General features: G+C 37.3%; 1 protein-coding gene and 1 pseudogene across 2 annotated transcripts in view; both read right to left on the bottom strand.

Annotated features, from left to right (window-relative positions):
- LOC308350370 (olfactory receptor 8B3-like) overlaps positions 1-19005 on the bottom strand; it is a gene marked incomplete at both ends in the record, with an annotated part of 209653 nt that overhangs the window by 129797 nt on the left and 60851 nt on the right. The window lies entirely within an intron of this gene.
- On the bottom strand, positions 9590-13168 carry LOC308351901 (olfactory receptor 8B8-like; annotated as a pseudogene). Its single transcript has 2 exons — positions 13165-13168; positions 9590-10650 (listed from the first exon to the last, which is right to left on the bottom strand). The product of its transcript is annotated as an olfactory receptor 8B8-like (transcript).

Here is a 19005-nt window from a genome sequence, read left to right as displayed (position 1 = left end):
TGACTTCAGTGTTGCTTGTTTTAGAACACAGACCTGACACAGCACAGTATGGATACAGGGGGCCTAGGAATGCAGGGGGTCCTGCAACTAAGAACAAAGAAAGAGGTTTAGATGGCACCAAATTGAGAGGCCTCCAAAGTCTCTGACCAGGCTTGTTGGTGGTACCTTGTCTAATCCCAGGTCAGTCCATGAATGTTAGGACAGATGGGTGTTTTGTCTAATGTGCAGACACCAGTGCAGAAAGCCAATGAAAATGGATGCAAGTTGAAATACATCTAAAAAGCAATAAGAGAAATCTCCAAACTGATATTGATGAAATGAAAATATGTGATTTACCTGACAGAGAATTAAAATGACTGTCATAAGATGCTCACTGGAGTCAGAGAACAATACACAAACCAAGAGAAAATTTTCATAGAGGGACAGAAAATTTAAAACTACTAAACAGCAATCATGGAGCTGAAGAATACATATCTGAACTAAAAAATTCAGCAGAGGGGTTCAAGAGCAAATGAGATAGAACAAAAGAGAGGATCATGAGTTTAATTAAAGATCACTGTAAATTTTTCAGTCAGAAGGGCAAAATGAAAAAGAACAAAAAATACTGAAGAAACCCTGAGGGACTTATTGGATGCTACCAAGTGGATCAATATATGCATTTCAGCAACCCCAGCAGAAGAAGAGAGGAAGAATCAGAAAACATATTCAAAGAAAAAAAAGGCTGAAAAATTACCAAATCATGGCAACTTCCCAATACTGTGACCAGTTTACACAAAGATAAAACCCATAAAAACTGGATAATGAGTACATACATACAAAGACCAAGGTTCAACTACTTATCCATGCTCTAGTTTACTGAACTGAAATTCTGAAAGCATCAACACAAAAGAAGCCCCTAACTTACAAAGGAACACACATAAGGATAGCTGCAGATCTCTCAAGAGAAACTTGGAAAGCCAGAAGGGAGTAGCATGATATATTCTCCACGCTGAGTGGGAAAAACTGCAGGCAAGAAGAGTCTGTACAGAAAGGCTATCATTCAAATTTGAAGGAGAGTAAAGAGTTTCCCAGACAAACAAAACCTAAGGAGTTCATGACCACTAAACCAGGACTGCAAGAAATATTACAGGGAACACTGACTGGGAAAGAAAGACCAAAAGTGACAAAGACTAGAAAGGAACAGAGAAAATCTCCAGAAATGATAACAAGCAAGTAATAAAATAGCACTAAGTTCATATCTATCAATAATAACTCTGAAAGTAAATGGACTAAATGTTCTAATCAAAGCATATAATAAGGTGTCACCATGGATTAAAAAAATAAGACCCATCTATATGCTGCCTCATTGTAGAGACTCATTTTAGACCTAAGACACCTACAGATTGAAAGTGAGAGGATAGAAAATATTTACCATGCAAATGGATCTCAAAGAAACCCACAGAACAATACTTTTATCAGACAAACTAGATTTTAAACCAAAGACTATAACACAGGATGAAGAAGGGCACTATACCATAATAAAGGGGTCTATCCAACACTGATCTTACAATTGTACAGATTTATGCCCGAACATCTGAACATCCACATATATCAAACATAAAGGAACTCATTGATAATAATACAATAATAGTAGGGGACTTTAACACCCCACTTACATCAATGGACAGATCATTTGAGGGAAAAATCAACAAGGAAACAATGGCTTTGAAGAACAATCTGGACTAGATTAATTTAGCTGATATATTCAGAATATTTCACCCTAAAGTGGCAGAATACACATTCTTTTCAAGTGCACCTGGGACATTCTCCAGAACAGATCACATACTAGGTCACAAATCAGGCCTCAACAAGCACAAAAAGATTGACTTCACGCCATGCATATTTTCTGACCACAATGTTATGAAACATGAAATCAACCAAAAGAAAAAATTCAGAAAGACCACAAATACGTGGAGGTTAAAAAGCAAGCTACTTAAAGACAAATGGGTCAATCTGGAAATCAAAATGAATTAAAAAATATATGAGAACAAATGAAAATGAAAACGCAATTGTCCAAAACCTTTGGGATGTAGCAAAAGTGGTCATAAAAGGGAAATTTATAGCAGTACAGGCCTACATCAAGAAGCAAGAAAAATCTCAAATAAACAATGAAACCTTAACCTAAAGGAGCTAGAAAAAAACAACAAATGAAGCCAAAAGCTAGCAGAAGAGATATAATAAGGATTAGATAGAAATAAACAATATAGAAACTACAAATATCAGAAATTAATTATGTACTATACGTTTGGCTAATTGAACTTAAATGATAAATAAGTAAATAAATAAAAAATAAATAAATTTTAAAAAAAGAAACCATAAAACAACAGAACAGATCAATGAAACCAAGAGCTGACTCTTTGAAAAAATTAATAAAATTTAAAACCCCTTGCCAGATGTAATGAAAAGAAGGGGCACATGCACCCCAATGTTCATAGCAGCAATTTCCACACTACCCTAACTGAAGAAGGAGCTGAGATGCCCTTCAATAGATGAATGGATAAAGAAGATGTGGTCCACATATACAATGGAATATTACTCAGCCATCAGAAAGGATGAAAACCCACCATTTGCATCGACATGAATGAAACTGGAGGGCATTATGATAAGTTAAATAAGTTAGGCAGAGAAAGACTATTATCATATGGTTTCACTTATTTGTGGAACATAGGAATACAGTGGAGGACCATAGGGGAAGAGAGGGAAAACTGAATGGAAGAAATCAGAGAGGAAGACAAACCATTACAGATCCTTGACTCTGAGAAACAAACTGAGGGTTACAGAGGGAAGGGGGGTGAGGGTGGGGTAAACAGGTGATGGCTTTAAGGAGGGCACATGTTGTGATGAGCACTGGGTGCTTTATACAATTAATGAATCATTGAACACTACATCAAAAACTTATGATGTACTATATACTGGCTAACAGAACATAATGAAAAAGAAAAAAAAAGAAGGGAAGTGAGTAAATAAAATCTTAGGAGAAATAACAACACCACAGAAACACAAACTATTGTAAGAGAACATTATGAAAAACTATATGTCAACAACTTGGACAACCTAGAAAAAGATATAATTTCTAGAAACATATAAACTACCAAAACTGAGACAGGAAAAAATAGAAAACTCCAATAGACTGATAGCCAGCATGGAAATTCAATCAGTAATCAAAAATTTCCCAAAAAAATAAAGTCCAGAGGAATTCTGCCAAACATTTAAAGAAGAGTTAATACCTATACTTCTCAAGCTATTCAAAAATATAGAAATGGAAGGAAAACTTCCAAATTCATTCTATGAGGCCAGCATTGCCCTGATATGAAAACCAGACAAAGTCTCCACTAAAAAAGAGAACTATGGACCAATATATCTGATAAACATGGATGTAAAAATTCTCAACAAAATGCTAGCAAATCTAATCCTACAACATTTTAAACATTTATTTACTTATTCGAGAGAGAAAGAGAAAGAAGGAACTCAAGTGCTGGGAGGGGCAGAGGAAGAGGAAGAATTTCTATCAGACTATCAGTCTGGCATAGAGCCTGACTCAGGTCTTGATCTCATGACCCTGAGATCATGACCAGATCAGAAATCAGGAGACAGATGTTTAACCAACTGAGCCACCCTGGCACCCCTAATTGAAATAGTACTTTAAAACAATCATTAACAACAACAACAACAAAAACATTCACCATAATCAAGTATGGTTTACTCCTGGGTTGTAAGGGTGGTTCAATATTTCCAAATCAATGACCATGATATACTGCATTAATAAAAGAAAGGATAAGATCCTTTCAACTGATGCAGAAAAAGCATTTAACAAAATATAATAAACATTCATGATAAAACCCCTCAAGAAAGTAGAGGTAGAGTTAACTTACCTCAACATAATAAAGGCCATATATGAAAAATCCACAGCTAATATAATCCTCAATGGGGGGGGAAATTGAAAGCTCTTCCTCTATGGTCAGGACAACACAGGGATATTCACTCTCACCATATTTAACATACTACTGCAAGTCATAGCCTCACCAATCAGACAACAAAAAGAAATAAAAGGCATCTAAAACCTGTAAGGAAGAAGTCAAATTTCACTATGTGCACATGACATGATACTCTACATAGAAAACCCAAAAGGCTCCACCAAAAAATTCGTAGCACTGATACACAATTCAGTTAAAATAGCAGATATAAAAATCAATGTAGAGAAATTTGTTGTATTTCTGTACACCAATAATGAAGCAGCAGAAAGAGAAATCAAGGTATCAATCCCACTAAAAATTGCACCAAAGCCTGAGATAGTTGGAAAAAACTTCCAAAGAGGTACAAGATCAGTACACTGAAAACTATAGAACACTATACAGTGTGAGAGGTCATTTAAAACCAAAAGTCAGTGACCACATGGTGACATATGGTAACTACATGTATCCCGGTGAATATTTCATAGTATATATGGAGCTTGCAATGTCATATGCATGAAATTAATATATTTATGTTAACTATACTTCAATTAAAATGAATTAATTCTTCTTTGTGAACACATTGGCTTCCAAGAAAAAATGAACAAATTATTTTTAAAAATAAATAAATAAGCCATTAAGTCAAGGTTTTAGTGATGCTGAACAACTATTTGATGCCTGGAATCTTGAGATTAGAACTAAGTCATGTTTAAGCGTGTTTTTTTGTTTCTTGCCAAATGTTTCTTGTGTCCTGGAATGCCAACAATTGTGGCAGCCCTTGGGTGCCAATTCTCTGAAATAAACCTTTTCAACCTTCAACAAACAAACAAAAAACAAAAAACAAAAAAAAAAACAAAAAACAAAAAATGCAAATAAACCAACAAGCCAGCTGCTTTAAATTTCACAATACCTAAATCTTTTTTTTAAAATTTAATTTCTTTTCAGTGTAACAGAATTCATTGTTTATGCACCACACCCAGTGCTCCATGTAATACGTGCCCTCCCTAATACCCACAACCTGGCTCCCCAAACTTCCCACCTCCTGCCCCTTCAAAACCCTCAGATTGTTTTTCAGAGTCCATAGTCTCTCATGGTTCATCTCCCCTTCCAATTTCCCTCAACTTCCTTCTCCTCTCCATCTCCCTACGTCCTCTGTGTTATTTGTTATGCTCCACAAATAAGTGAAACCATATGATACTTGACTCTCTCTGCTTGACTTATTTCACTCAGCATAATCTCTTCCAGTCCCATCCATGTTGCTACAAAAGTTGGGTATTCATCCTTTCTGATGGAGGCATAATACTCCATAGTGTATATGGACCACATCTTCCTTATCCATTTGTCCGTTGAAGGGCATCTTGGTTCTTTCCACAGTTTGGTGACCCTGGCTATTGCTGCTATGAACATTGAGGTACAGATGGCCCTTTTTTTCACTACATCTGTATCTTTGGGGTAAATACCCCGTAGTGCAATTGCAGGGTCATAGGGAAGCTCTATTTTTAATTTCTTAAGGAATCTCCACACTGTTCTCCAAAGTGACTGCACCAACTTTCATTCCCAACAGTCATAATACCTAAATCTTGAGTGAAAATTTGAAAACTGGTAGAATATTAACTATTTTTGAAGTTTCCTTAGAAATATTTAAATCATAACTTGATTAAGGATTAAGGGTTTTTAAAATTGGTTTCAAGTTTTTATTTAAATTCTAGTTGGTTAACACATGGTATAATATTGGTTTCAGATGCAAAATTTAGGATTAGGGGTTTTTAAAGTAGCCAGTAATTTTTTCCTAAAAAAAAAAAAAAATCCAACATCCTATTCCAAAAAAGAATTGTCACAATTTGGTTTACCCACCAAATGTTTCTTTCAACTTGTCATTGCTCTCTCAGCTGCTATTTCATGGTTTTTGTAACTTAAAACCCATATGAAATCAGCACATGGGAGCCAACAAACACAGGAGTGATGTAGCTGTTCCCAGGTCCTCCAGCCTTGCTACTTTACCTGTGTTTTTTATGATGTTCAGTTAGCCATCATATAGTACATCATTAGATTTTGATGCAGTGTTCAATGGTTCATTATTTGCATATAACACCCAGTGCTCATCACAACATGGGCCCTCCTTAATACCCATCACCTGGTGTAAACATCAAATGACTTGTGCTTTTATCCTACCCAGAGAAATCCTGCGGTCTCCATGATATTTCTAGAGCCTTCTAGAAAGAAAGAGTCACAAAAAGAGATGTCTTTTCTCCATCATTTGCTTTCTAAATCCCTTCATCTTGACTTGAATTTTGATACCAAACACTATTTAAGCTCCTATCCTCTGTGTTCCTGGTTCCTCATAAATGTGGAGACCAATCTGGCCTTTTGGCCTTTATTCCCTAATGTAGGATCATTGTGCATTTTAAGTTTCATCACAGTTGTATGGACATGGGGGGCAGTGTGGAACTGCAGTACTCTAAAGAACAGGAGACAAAGTCAGATGAAAGATGGTTTTAAACCTCATAGTCCTTTCCTATAGAGAGATTTCTTGTTTATTGTCCATGTGGTTTTGGGGTCCTGGCCTAATGTTTGGTGCTGGGTTCCTTTCTCTCCCAGGTCCTTGTCTCTGAATTACTAGATTCAGACATTCTAAAATATTTTTTAAAATTAATTTGCAAAAAGCTCCCTGTTTCAATCAATCATCTCTCAACATTCTAGCCTAATAGGACTACTATTTAAAAGAAAAAGAACTATCACACTATTTTCCTAAAACAACCATTACCCTGAGGGATATTCATGTGTAAGCCAACAAAGCACAGTCAACTTTCAAAATAAAAAAATGTTCTCATATTTTAGGATTATTGAAATAAACTAAAAATAAAAATAATAAAATGAAGTATACAAAAAGTATATTTGAAAGAGCAGTAGACTTAAAATCAGGAAGCTACACTTTATCTAGATGTTTCCTTAATAAGCTGTATGACATAATTCATTCATTTTTCTCAGTTTCAGTATCATGTCTATGCAATAAATGTATATTGAGAATCACTTGTGTGTCCTATGGTAAATATGAAACATTGTCAAGAGACACTTAACATGTAGCATTTATCTGGAAAGTGGATTATGGATGTTCTGAAACCTGCCATATCTGTGAAACAGTGACATTTCAAGAAGACACATAGGCAAAGGAAGTGTACAGACAGGAGTACAGATTATCAGATTCCTGAATCCAATAGCACAGTATAAGAAACCCCCCATAGGTACAAGATCACCATACTGTTACTTTACATGATAATTTACAGAACTCTTTATCCTTTCCAAGAGAAAAAAACCAATTCCACAATGACAATGTGAAAAACAAAGATAAATTTATTGATTAATCTCATTTCTCAATGGTTAAAGTGGTAAAAAGGAGAAGGCGTCATGAAAATTATGAGGAAGGAAGATCTATCATTAAAAAATTGGACTTTCCAGTCCTGTCCTTTCTGATTATGCTGAGTGAAATAAGTCAAACAGAGAGAGTCAAGTATCATATGGTTTCACTTATTTGTGGAGCATAACAAATAATATAGAGGACAAGGGTAGATGGAGAGGAGAAGGGAGTTGAGGGAAATTGGAAGGGGAGGTGAACCATGAGAGACTATGGACTCTGAAAAACAACCTGAGGGTTTTGAAGGGGCAGGGGTGGGAGGTTGGGGGAACCAGGTGGTGGTTATTAGGGAGGGCACAGATTGCATGGAGCACTGGGTGTGGTGAAAAAACAATGAATACTGTTATGCTGAAAATAAATAAAAAATTTAATAAAAAAAAATTGGACTTTCCTCCTCCCTGTCTGACACACAGTCACATCTTCCGGTGCAGTGACAGTACTATCCCCAAACTCAATGATGAAGGTTAGAATAAGTGGATTTGGCCACATTGGGCACCTGGTCACCAGGGCTGCTTTTAACTCGACTAAGTGGATGCTGTCATCATTAAAGATCCCTTCATTTGACCTCAAGTACATAATCTACACGTTCCAGCATGATTCCACCCATGGCAACTCAAAGGTACAGTCATGATTGAGAATAGGAATCCTGGCATCAAAGCAAAGCCCATTTTGATTTTCCAGGAGTGAGAGCTCACCAACACCAAATGGGGTGATGCTGATGCTAAGTATGCTGTGCAGTCCACTGGGGCCTTTGCCACCATGGAGAATACTGGAGCTTAAGTGAAAGTGGGTTTAAGAGCGTCATTATCTCTGCCCCTTCTGCTGATGCCCCCATGTTTGTGATGGGTGCAAACCGTGAGAAGTATGACAATTCCTTCAAGATTGTCAACAATGCCTCCTATACCACCAACTCCTTGGCCTCTCTGGCCAAGGTCATCCATGACAATGGCATTGTGGAGGGACTCATGACCATAGTCCCTGCCATCCTGCCATCAAGAAACTGTGCATAAGCCATCAAAAGAAATGAAATCTTGCCATTTGCGACGATGTGAATGGAACTAGAGGGTATTATGCTTAGCGAAATAAGTCAATCGGAGAAAGACAACTATCATATGATCTCTTTGATATGAGGAAGTGGAGATGCAATGTGGGGGGGTTGGGAGGAGCTAGGAAAAGAAAAAATGAAAAGATGGGATTGGGAGGGAGACAAACCATAAAAAAACTCAATCTCAAAAAACAGACTGAGGGTTGCTGGGGGAGGGGGGACGGGAGAGGGTGGTGGGGATATGGACATTGGGGAGGGTATGTGCTATGATGAGTGCTGTGAAATGTGTAAACCTAGCGATTCACAGACCTGTACCCCTGGGGATAAAAATACATTATATGTTTATTAAAATAAAAAAAAAGAAACTGTGCATAACCATTTCTGTGAAGCTGTGGTGTGATGGCCAAGGGGCTTCCCACATCATCCCTCCTTTTACTGGTACTGCAACGCTTTGGGCAAGGTCATCTCGGAGCTGAATAGGAAACTTTCTGCATGGCCTTCCATGTTTCCACCCCTAAATTGTCAGTTGTGGATCTGATCTGCCATCGAGAGAAAGCTGCCTAATATGATGACATCAAGAAGGTGATGAAGCAGGCATGGGAGGGCCCCTTCAAAGACATCCTGGGCTCCACTGAGGACCAGGTTGTCTCCTGGGGCTTTAACAGTGATGCTCACTCTTCCACTTTCCATGTTGACCCTGGCACTACATTCAATGATCACCGTGTGAAGCTCATTTTCTGGTATGACATGAATTGGGCTGGTGGTGGATTTTTTGGGCCACATGGCCTCCAAGGAGTAAGAGCCCCATGGATGACCAGTCCCAGAGATAACAAGAGGAAGAGCAGGGCCCTCAGCTGCTGGGGAGTCCTTGTCCCAACACATCCACATACATGCTGAGAATACCCTAGCTCTATATAGTTTCCATCCTTTACCCCTATAAAGAAGGGGCTTGGAGAGCCCTAACTTGTCATACAACATCAGTAAAGTATATTTTACCAAGTTAAAAAAAAAAAAACTGAAAACAAACTGACAAATGACTCAAATTTCCTTCACTATGGTAAGAAAGATATAGGACATGAACACTCCCATCTAAAACTATTCTGATGAAAGAAACAGAATATAGCAGTCCTAAAACTACTCCGATCAAAACACTCTCCTACTCTGGGTTTTTCTCAGAGCAACTTTAACATCTTTGTTTCTCCAGCTGTAAATGAAAGGGTTCGTCAAGGAACTGTTTTGGTGAAAAAGACAGAGGTTTTTCCCTCATCCATAGACCCAGCAGAAGATGGTTTAAGATACATAAATGCACCTGATCCAAAGAACAGAGAAACAGCAATTATGTGGGAACTGCACATGCTGAAGGCTTTGGACCTGCCCTCAGTGGAACTGATGCACAGGATGCTGGACAGGATGAAGCCTTAAGAGACAAAGATGGGCACAATGATATTCATACCCACCACAATGAAAGCCACCAGCTCATTGACATAAGTGCTTGTGCAGGAGAGCTGGAGCAGAGAGAGCATGTCACACTAATAATGGTTGATGGTGTTTGCATCACAGAAGGTCAGTCTCAGCATGTATCCTGTGTGACCAATGGCATCCAAAAATGATACCAAGTATGAACCAAGCATAAGGATGAAGCACACTTTGGGGGACATGGTAACATTGTACAAAATGGGTACAGATGGCCACATAGCGATCATAGACCATTGATGTCAGTACTTAAGCTTCAGAAATAGAAAAAGGAAGGAAGGAAGGAAGGAAGGAAGGAAGGAAGAAAGAAAGAAAGAAAGAAAGAAAGAAGAAAGAAAGAAAGAGTAAAACTGGGTCATGCATCCCCTGTAGGAGATAATATTCTTTGATGTGAAGTTTGTCAGCATTTTGGGTGTAAACACAGAAGGATAAAAGAATTTGTCTTTGAAGGACAAATTGAAGAGGAAAAAGTACATGGGTGTGTGCAGGTGTCAGTTCAGCCTGATTAGAATTATCACGCCCAAATTTCCCAACACAGTAACCATATACATGAGTAGAATGTAGCAGAACAGGGGGGAGCTGCAGATATGGTAGGTCTGTTAGCCCCACCAGGATGAATTCAGTCACAAAAGACGAGTTTGTAGGAACAATTCTTCTCCAAGGGGATCTGTAGGTATAGGAAAACAGGATTACATTAGAGAAAAAGCCAGCTCTTCCCACAGCATTTCGACCTATAAAAGAGGAATATTTGAGGGCTGAGACTAACCAAATCTGAACCCAGAAAAATCTGCCTTTACCTCTCTCATGATACTGAGAAACACTAACTCTTCCCTTTATTAGAGGTGTATAAGTTAAACAGAGCAAATACTACAAAATTTAGCCTAGAAAGGGAAGTCCAGTCCTACCATATACAAACATGACTGCTGGAAAAACGAAAGGAGAAGGGAGGAGCAAGATGGACCAAAACAAAATTGACCTTCTCTAGACGCATCCTCTCTTCCTTCACTTCAATATCCCATCAAGCAAAAACACAGGCAATTCTAGTCAAAACTCACCATACACTAGCAAAGGTTCAAAAACTCCCCACTACAGGGAAGGAGAAACTCTGCAAAGGACTGACCTGAAGGAAAGAACAGCCAAAACACAGCAGCAGAGTGCACAAAACATACAACAGAGACACTTCCTGAATGCCAGGCCCTGAATAGTAGATAACATTCTCTTCATAAACCAATCATTCTCAGGAATAGGAAACATAACAGGCTTTCCTAACACAGAGAAGACAGAGACCTAGTCAAACTGCCAAGATGGGGGAATTCATCCCAAAAGAAAGGACAAATAAAGGTCACGGCCAGAGATCTAATCAAAACAGATATAAGTAATATGCCTGATCCAGAATTTAAAACAACAATTATGAGTACACTAGCTTTGTTTGAGAAAACCATAGAAGACACCAGGGAATCCCTTATTCCAAAGATAAAGATCTAAAAACTAGTCAGACTGAAATGAAAATACAATAACAGAGATTCAAAACTGACTGAATGCAATGAGCACAAGGATGGATGAGTCAGAGGAACCAAAAAGTTATATGGAAGAGAAATTATGGAAAATAATGAAGCTGAAAAGAAGAGGGAAAGAAAATAATGGATCATGAATGCAGACTTAGTGAATCCATACAGCATAATAACATTCATGTCATAGAAGTACCAGAAGAAGAAAAAGGGTAAAGGGGTAAAGAGGGTAAAGGGGGCAGAAGGTTTATTTGAGGAAATTAGATCTGGAAACATCCCATCTGGGAAAGAAATATGTATCTAAATTCAGGAGGCACAGAGAATTCTCATCAAAATCAACAAAAGGAAAACAGAATGGAGATTCCTTAAGAAATTAAAAATAGAGCTTTCCAATTCCCTGCAATTGCACTATTGGGTATTTACCCCAAAGATACTGATGTAGTGAAAATAAGAACCATCTGTACCCCAATGTTCATAGCAGCAATGGCCACAGTCACCAAACTGTGGAAAGAACCAAGATACCCTTCAACAGACAAATGGATAAAGAAGATATGGTCCATATATACTATGGAGTATTATGCCTCCATCAGAAAGGATGAAAACCCAACTTTTGTATCAACATGGACAGGACTGGAAGAGATTATGCTGAGTGAAATAAGTCAAGCAGAGAGAGTCAATTATCATATGGTTTTGCTTATTTGTGAAGCAGAAGGAATAACACAGAGGACATGGGGAGATGGAGAGGAGAAGTGAGTTGGAGGGGGAGACAAACCATGAGAGACTGTGGACTGTGAAAAACAATCTGAGGGTTTGGAGGGGTGGGGGGGGTGAGCCTGGTGGTGGGTATTATGGAGGGCATGTATTGCATGGAGCACTGGGTGTGGTGCATAAACAATGAATTCTGGAACACTGAAATGAAATTTTAAAAAAGAGAGAGAGAAAAATCAACAAAAGGAGGCCAAAACCAAAATATACTGTAACTAAAGTTACAAAATATAGTAATAAAGAAAAAAATCCTAAAAGCAGCAAGACAAAAGAAGAAGGGAAGGGAAGACCAATGAGTTTAGCAGTGTATGTCACCACAGAAACATGACAACAAGAAGAAAATAGCAAGGTTTATTCCACGTGCTGAATGAGGGAAAAAAAAGAAAAGCAGCCAAAAATTCTATACCCAGCAGGGCTATCATTCAGAATAGAAGAGATAAAGGGTTTCCCAGACAAACAAAACTAAAGGAGTTCATGATCTAAACCAGCAATGCAAGAAACGTTAAAGAGGAATCTTTGAGTTGGAAAGAAAGAACAAAGGTGAGAAAAATTGGAAAGGAACAGACGATATCTCCAGAAACAATGAAAAAACAAGTAATAAAAGGGCACTAAATTCATATCTATCAATAATTACTCAGAATGTAAATGGACTAAATGTTCCAATCAAAAGACGTAGGTGTCATGGATATAAAAACAAGACCCATCTATTTGCTACTTCATTTTAGAGTCTCATTTTAGACCTAAAAACACCCACACGCATAACATAAGGGAATAAAGAGATATTTCCATGAATATGGACATCAAAAAAAAAGCCAAGTAGCAATGATTAATCAGACAAACTAAATTTTATTTTTTTTATTGTGTGATGTTAGTCAACATACAGTGCATCATTAGTTTTTGATGTAGTGTTCCATGATTCATTGTTTGTATATAACACCCAGTGCTCTGTTCAATACATGCCCTCCTTAATACCCATCACGAGGCTAACCCATCCCACAACACCTCTCCCCTGTAAAACTCTCAGTTTGTTTCCTGGAGTCCATATATAGTCTCATGGTTCTTCTCCTCCTCTGATTCCCCCCCCCTTCATGTTTCCCTTCCTTCTCCTAATGTCCTCCATGCTATTCCTTATGTTCCACAAATAGGTGAAACCATATGATAATTGACTGTCTCTCACTGACTTATTTCACTTAGTATAATCTCCTCCAGTCCCATCCATGTTGATGTAAATGGTGGGTATTCATCCTTTCTGATGGCTGAGTAATATTGCATTGTATATATGGACCACATCTTTATCCACTCATCTGTTGAAGGACATCTTGGCTCTTTTCACAGTTTGGCTATTGTGGACATTGCTGCTATGAACATTGGGGTTCATGTGACCCTTCTTTTCATTACGTCTGTATGTTTGGAGTAAATGCTCAGTAGTGCAATTGCTGGGACACAGGGTAGCTCTATATTTAACTTTTTCAGGAACCTCCACATTGTTTTCCCAAAGTGACTGTATCAACTTGCATTTCCAGCAACGGTATAAGAAGGTTCCCCTTTCTCCACAACCTCTCCAAAATTCATTGTTTCTTGCCTTGTCAGTTTTTGCCATTCTAAGTAGTGTAAGGTGGAATCTCAGTGCAGTTTCGATTTGAATTGCCCTGTTGGCTAATAATGATGAACATTTTTTCATGTGTCTGTTAGCCACTTGTATGTCTTCTTTGGAGAAGTGTCTGTTCATGTCTTCTGCCCATTTTTTGACTTGATTGTTTGTTTTTTGGGTTTTGAGTTTGAGAAGTTTTGGAACTTCATCAAGATAAAAAGCTTCTACACAGCAAAGGAAACAGTCAACAAAACAAAGAGGCAACTCATGGAATGGGAAAAGATATTTGCAAATGACACTACAAATAAAGGGCTGATATCCAAGATCTATAAAGGACAAACTAGATTTTAAACCAAAGACTATAACACAGGATGAAGAAGAGGATTAAATCATAAGAAAGGGAACTATCCAACAATGATCTTACAATTGTAAAGATTTATGCCCCAATATCTGAGCACCCAAATATATCAAACAATTAATAACAAACATAAAGGAACTCATTGATAATAACACAATAATAGGGGACTTTAGCACTACCCTTACACTAATGGACAGATCATCTAAGCAGAAAATATAAAAGGAAACAAGGGCTTTGAAGGACACATTAGACCGGATGGACTTAATTGATATATTCAGAATATTTCATCCTAAAGCAGCAGAATACACATTCCTTTGAAGGGCGCATGGGACATTCTCCAGAATAGGCCACATACTGAGTCACAAATTGGGCCTCAGCAAATACAAAAAGACCGAGAATATAGCATGCATATTCTGTGATTACAACACTATGAAACTTGAAGTCAACCACAAGAAAAATATTGGAAAGACCACAAATACATGGAGGTTGAACAGCATACTACTGAAGAATGAATGAATGAATCAAACAGAAAATTAAAGAAGAAATTAAAAAACTATGGAAACAAATGAAAATGAAAACACAATGGTCCAAAACCTTTGGGAGGCAGTGAAAGTAGTCATAAGAGGGAAGTATATAGCAATGCAGGTCTACCTCAAAAAGCAATAAAAGTCTCAAATATGAAACCTAACCTTACAATTAAAGGAGTTAGACACAGAACAATAAAAGAAGCCTAATGCCAGTAGGAGGAGAGAAATAATAAAGGCTAGAGCATAAATAAATGATATGGAAACGAATAAGCAAACAACAACAATAAAAATAGAACAGATCGATGAAACGAGGAGTTGGTACTTTGAAAAAATAAATAAAATTGATAACCCCTTAGCTAGATTTATTAAAAAAAAAGAGAGAGAGAGAAAGGACCAAAACAAATAAAGTCATGAATTATACAGGTGCAATCGAAACAACACTAGAGAACAAAGAATTGCAAGAGAATATTATTAAAAATTATATGCCAACAAATTGGGCAATCTGGAAGAAATGGATAAATTCCTAGAAATATAAAAGCTATGAATACTGAAACACGATGAAATAGAAAACAAGAACAGATGAATAGCCAACAGAGAAATTGAATTAATAATAAAAAATCTCCTAAAAAACAAAAGTTCAGGCCCAGGTGGCTACGAAGGGAAATTCTACCAAACATTAAAGAAAAGTTAATACCTATTTTTCACAAACTATTCAAAAAAATACAAATGCAAGGAAAACTTACAAACTCCTCTATGAGGTTAGCATTGCCCTGAATCCAAAACCAGACAACAACCCACTAAAAAAGAGAACTCCAGGCCAATATCCCTGATGAACATGGATGCAAAAATTCTCAAAAAATATTAGCAAATAGAATCTAACAGTACATTAAAAGAATCATTCATCATAATCAAGTGAGATGTATTCCTGGGCTGCAGGGGTAGTTCAATATTTGCAAAACAACCAGCATGATACACCACATTTATAAAAGAAAGGATAAGAACCATATAATCCTCTTAATAAAGGCAGAAAAAGCACTTGACAGAGTACAAAATCCATTCCTTATAAAAACCCTCAACCAGGGGCACCTGGGTGGCTCAGTGGGTTAAGCCTCTGCCTTCGGCTCAGGTCATGATCTCAGAGTCCTACCATCGAGCCCCGCATCAGGATCTCTGTTTAGCAGGGAGTGTGCTTCCCCCCCTCTCTCTGCCTGCCTCTCTGCCTACTTGTGATCTCTCTCTCTCTCTCTCTCTCTGTGAAATAAATAAATAAAATCTTTAAAAAAAAAACCAACCCACAACCAATTAGGGTAGAGAGAACATACCTCAAAAGATTAAAAGCCGTCTATGAAACTCCACAAATAATACCATCCTCAATGGGGGGAAAACAGAGAATTTCCTTTACAGTCAGGAAAGGACAGGGATCCCTATTCTCACCATTAATATTTAACACAGAACTAAAGGTCCTAGCCTCAGCAATCAGACAACAAAAAGAAATAAAAGGCACCAAAATCTAGAAGGAAGAAGTCAAACTTTCACTATTTGTAGACAACATAGTACGCCACATAGAAAACCCAAAGAATCCACCAAAAATTTGCAGGAACTGACACAAAAATTCAGTTAAAGATGAAGGATACAAAATCAATATAGAGAAATCTGTTGCATTTCTATCTGCCAATAATGAAGCAGCAGAAAGCGAAATCAAGGAATCAATCCCATTTACAATTGCACCATAAACCATAGATACCTAGGAATAAACCACACCAAAGAGGTAAAAAGATCTGCATGCTGAAAACTATGAAACACTGATGAAAGAAATACAAGATGACAAAAACAAATGGAAAAACATTCCATGCTTGTGGATTGGAAGAACAAATATGTTAAATGTATGACCCAAAGCAAACTACACTTCTAATGCAATCTCTCTCAAAATACCACCAGCATCTTACACTGAGCTAGAACAAACAATCCTAAAATTTGTATGGAACCACAAAGACCCTGGATAGAAAAAGCAATCTTGAAAATGGAAAGTACAGTGCAAGGCGTCACAAGTCTGTACTTCAAGATACATTACAAAGCTGTAGTGGTCAAGGCAGTACCGTTGTGGTACAAAAACAGACACATAGATCAATGGGACAGAATAGAAAACCCAGATATGGACCTACAACAATATGGCCAACTAATCTTTGACAAAGTAGGAAAGAATATCATATGGAAAAAAGACAGTCTCTTCAACAAATGGTATTTGGAAAACAAGACAGCAACATGTAAAAGAATGAAACTGGATCACTTTCTTGTACCGTACCAAAAAATAAATTTAAAATGGATGTAAGATCTACATGTAAGACAGGAAACCATCAAAATCCTAGAGAAGGACTCAGGTAGTAACCTCTTTGACATTACTATACATGTCTCCAGAGGCAAGGGATATAAAAGCAAAAATGAACTTTTAGGACTTCATCGACATAAAAAGCTTCTGCACAATGAAGGAAACAATCAACAAATTAGAGGCAACCATTCTGAAGCTTGAGAAGATATTTGCAAATGACCTTATCTGATAAAGAGTTAGTATCCAAAATATATCAAGAACTTATCAAACTCAATACCCAAACAAATAACCCAGTTAAAAAATGGGCAGAAGACATGAATAGGTATTTTTTCAAACATGACACACAGTTGGCCAACAGACACATGAAAAGATGCTGAACATCACACATCATTACGGAAATACAAATCATAACTGCAATGAGATATCATCTCACACCTGTCAGAATAGATAAAATCAACCACACAGGAAACAACAGATGTTGATGAGGATGAGGATAGAGGGAACCCTCTTACACTGTTGGTGGGAATGCAAACTGGTGCAGCCACTGTGGAAAACAGTATGGAGGTTCCCCAAAGGGATAAAAATAGAACTAACCTATGATCCAGCAATTGCATTAGTAGGTATTTACCCAAAGGATACAAAAATATTGATTTGAGGTATACATGCACTCCGATTTACAGCAGCATTTTCAATAAGAGCCAGATTATGAAAAGAGCCCAGATAGCCACTGAATGATGAAATGATAAAGAAGATGTGAGATATATACACATGTGTATATATATATATATGTATATACATATATATATATTTCATTCTTTTTTATGGCATATATATGCCATAAAAAAGAATATATACATATGTATATATGTATATACATGTATATATGCCATAAAAAAGAATATATACATATGTATATATGTATATACATGTATATATGTATATATGTATATACATGTATATACATATATATATGCATAAAAAAGAATGAAATATTGCCATTTACAAAGATGTGCATGAAGCTAGAGAGTATTATGCTAAGTGACATAAGTCAGTCAGAATAAAGCAAATACCATATGATTTTACTTATATGTGAAACTTAAGAAACAAAACAAATGACTATGGGGGGGAAAAAGAGGGCAAGCCGTGAAACAGATTCTGGACTAAAGACTACAAACAGGGTGCTGGAGGGGAAGTGGGCAGGGAGATAAGTTAAATGGGAGATGGAGATTAAGGAGGGAACTGGCTGTGATGAGCACTGGGTGTTGGATATAAGTGATATCCCTGAAACTAATAATACACCATATGTTAACTAGCTGGAATTTAAGTAAAAACTTGAAGCAAAAAAAATAAAATAAAATAAAGCAAAATAGACTACAAAGAGTAGTAGAAATAAAATCAGAAGGCTAAGAATTTAGACTAAACTCTTACTTTAAAAACCTGTGTGACGGGGCGCCTGGGTGTCTCAGTGGGTTAAGCCTCTGCCTTTGGCTCAGGTCATGATCTCAGGGTCCTGGGATCGAGCCCCGCATCAGGCTCTCTGCTCAGCAGGGAGCCTGCTTCCCCTCTCTCTCTCTGCCTCTCTGCCTACTTGTGGTCTCTGTCTGTCAAATAAATAAATAAAATTAAAAAAAAAAAAAACCTGTGTGACATTAGGTAAATTTACTACTCTGAGCTTCACTTTCCCAGCAATACAATAAATATATTTTGATGATCAGTTATATGTTGGTTTGACTGTAAAGGGGTGAAAGAGAAAAATCTGCAAAAAAAGACTCTTCATATGTGATGTCTACATATGCAAAATGGATTAATCTTGATTATCATTATGGACTCTTCAACTCCTGGCATTGAAAGGAGACATACTCTCACCAATTGGAGGATGGAAAAATGGGATTAGAAACAGATAATCTGATATGTATTCTTTTTTTAAATTTTATTTATTTGTTTGAGAGAAAGAGAGAGAGGATGAGAGAGCAAAAGAAGGGGTTGCTAGGCAGGGAGCCCAATGTGGGAC

Source organism: Martes martes, assembly GCF_963455335.1.
Source record: "Martes martes genome assembly, chromosome: 10".
NCBI lineage: Eukaryota > Metazoa > Chordata > Mammalia > Carnivora > Mustelidae > Martes > Martes martes.
The sequence above is the reverse complement of the archived record's forward strand: the minus strand, read 5'-3'. Positions and strand labels throughout refer to the sequence as shown.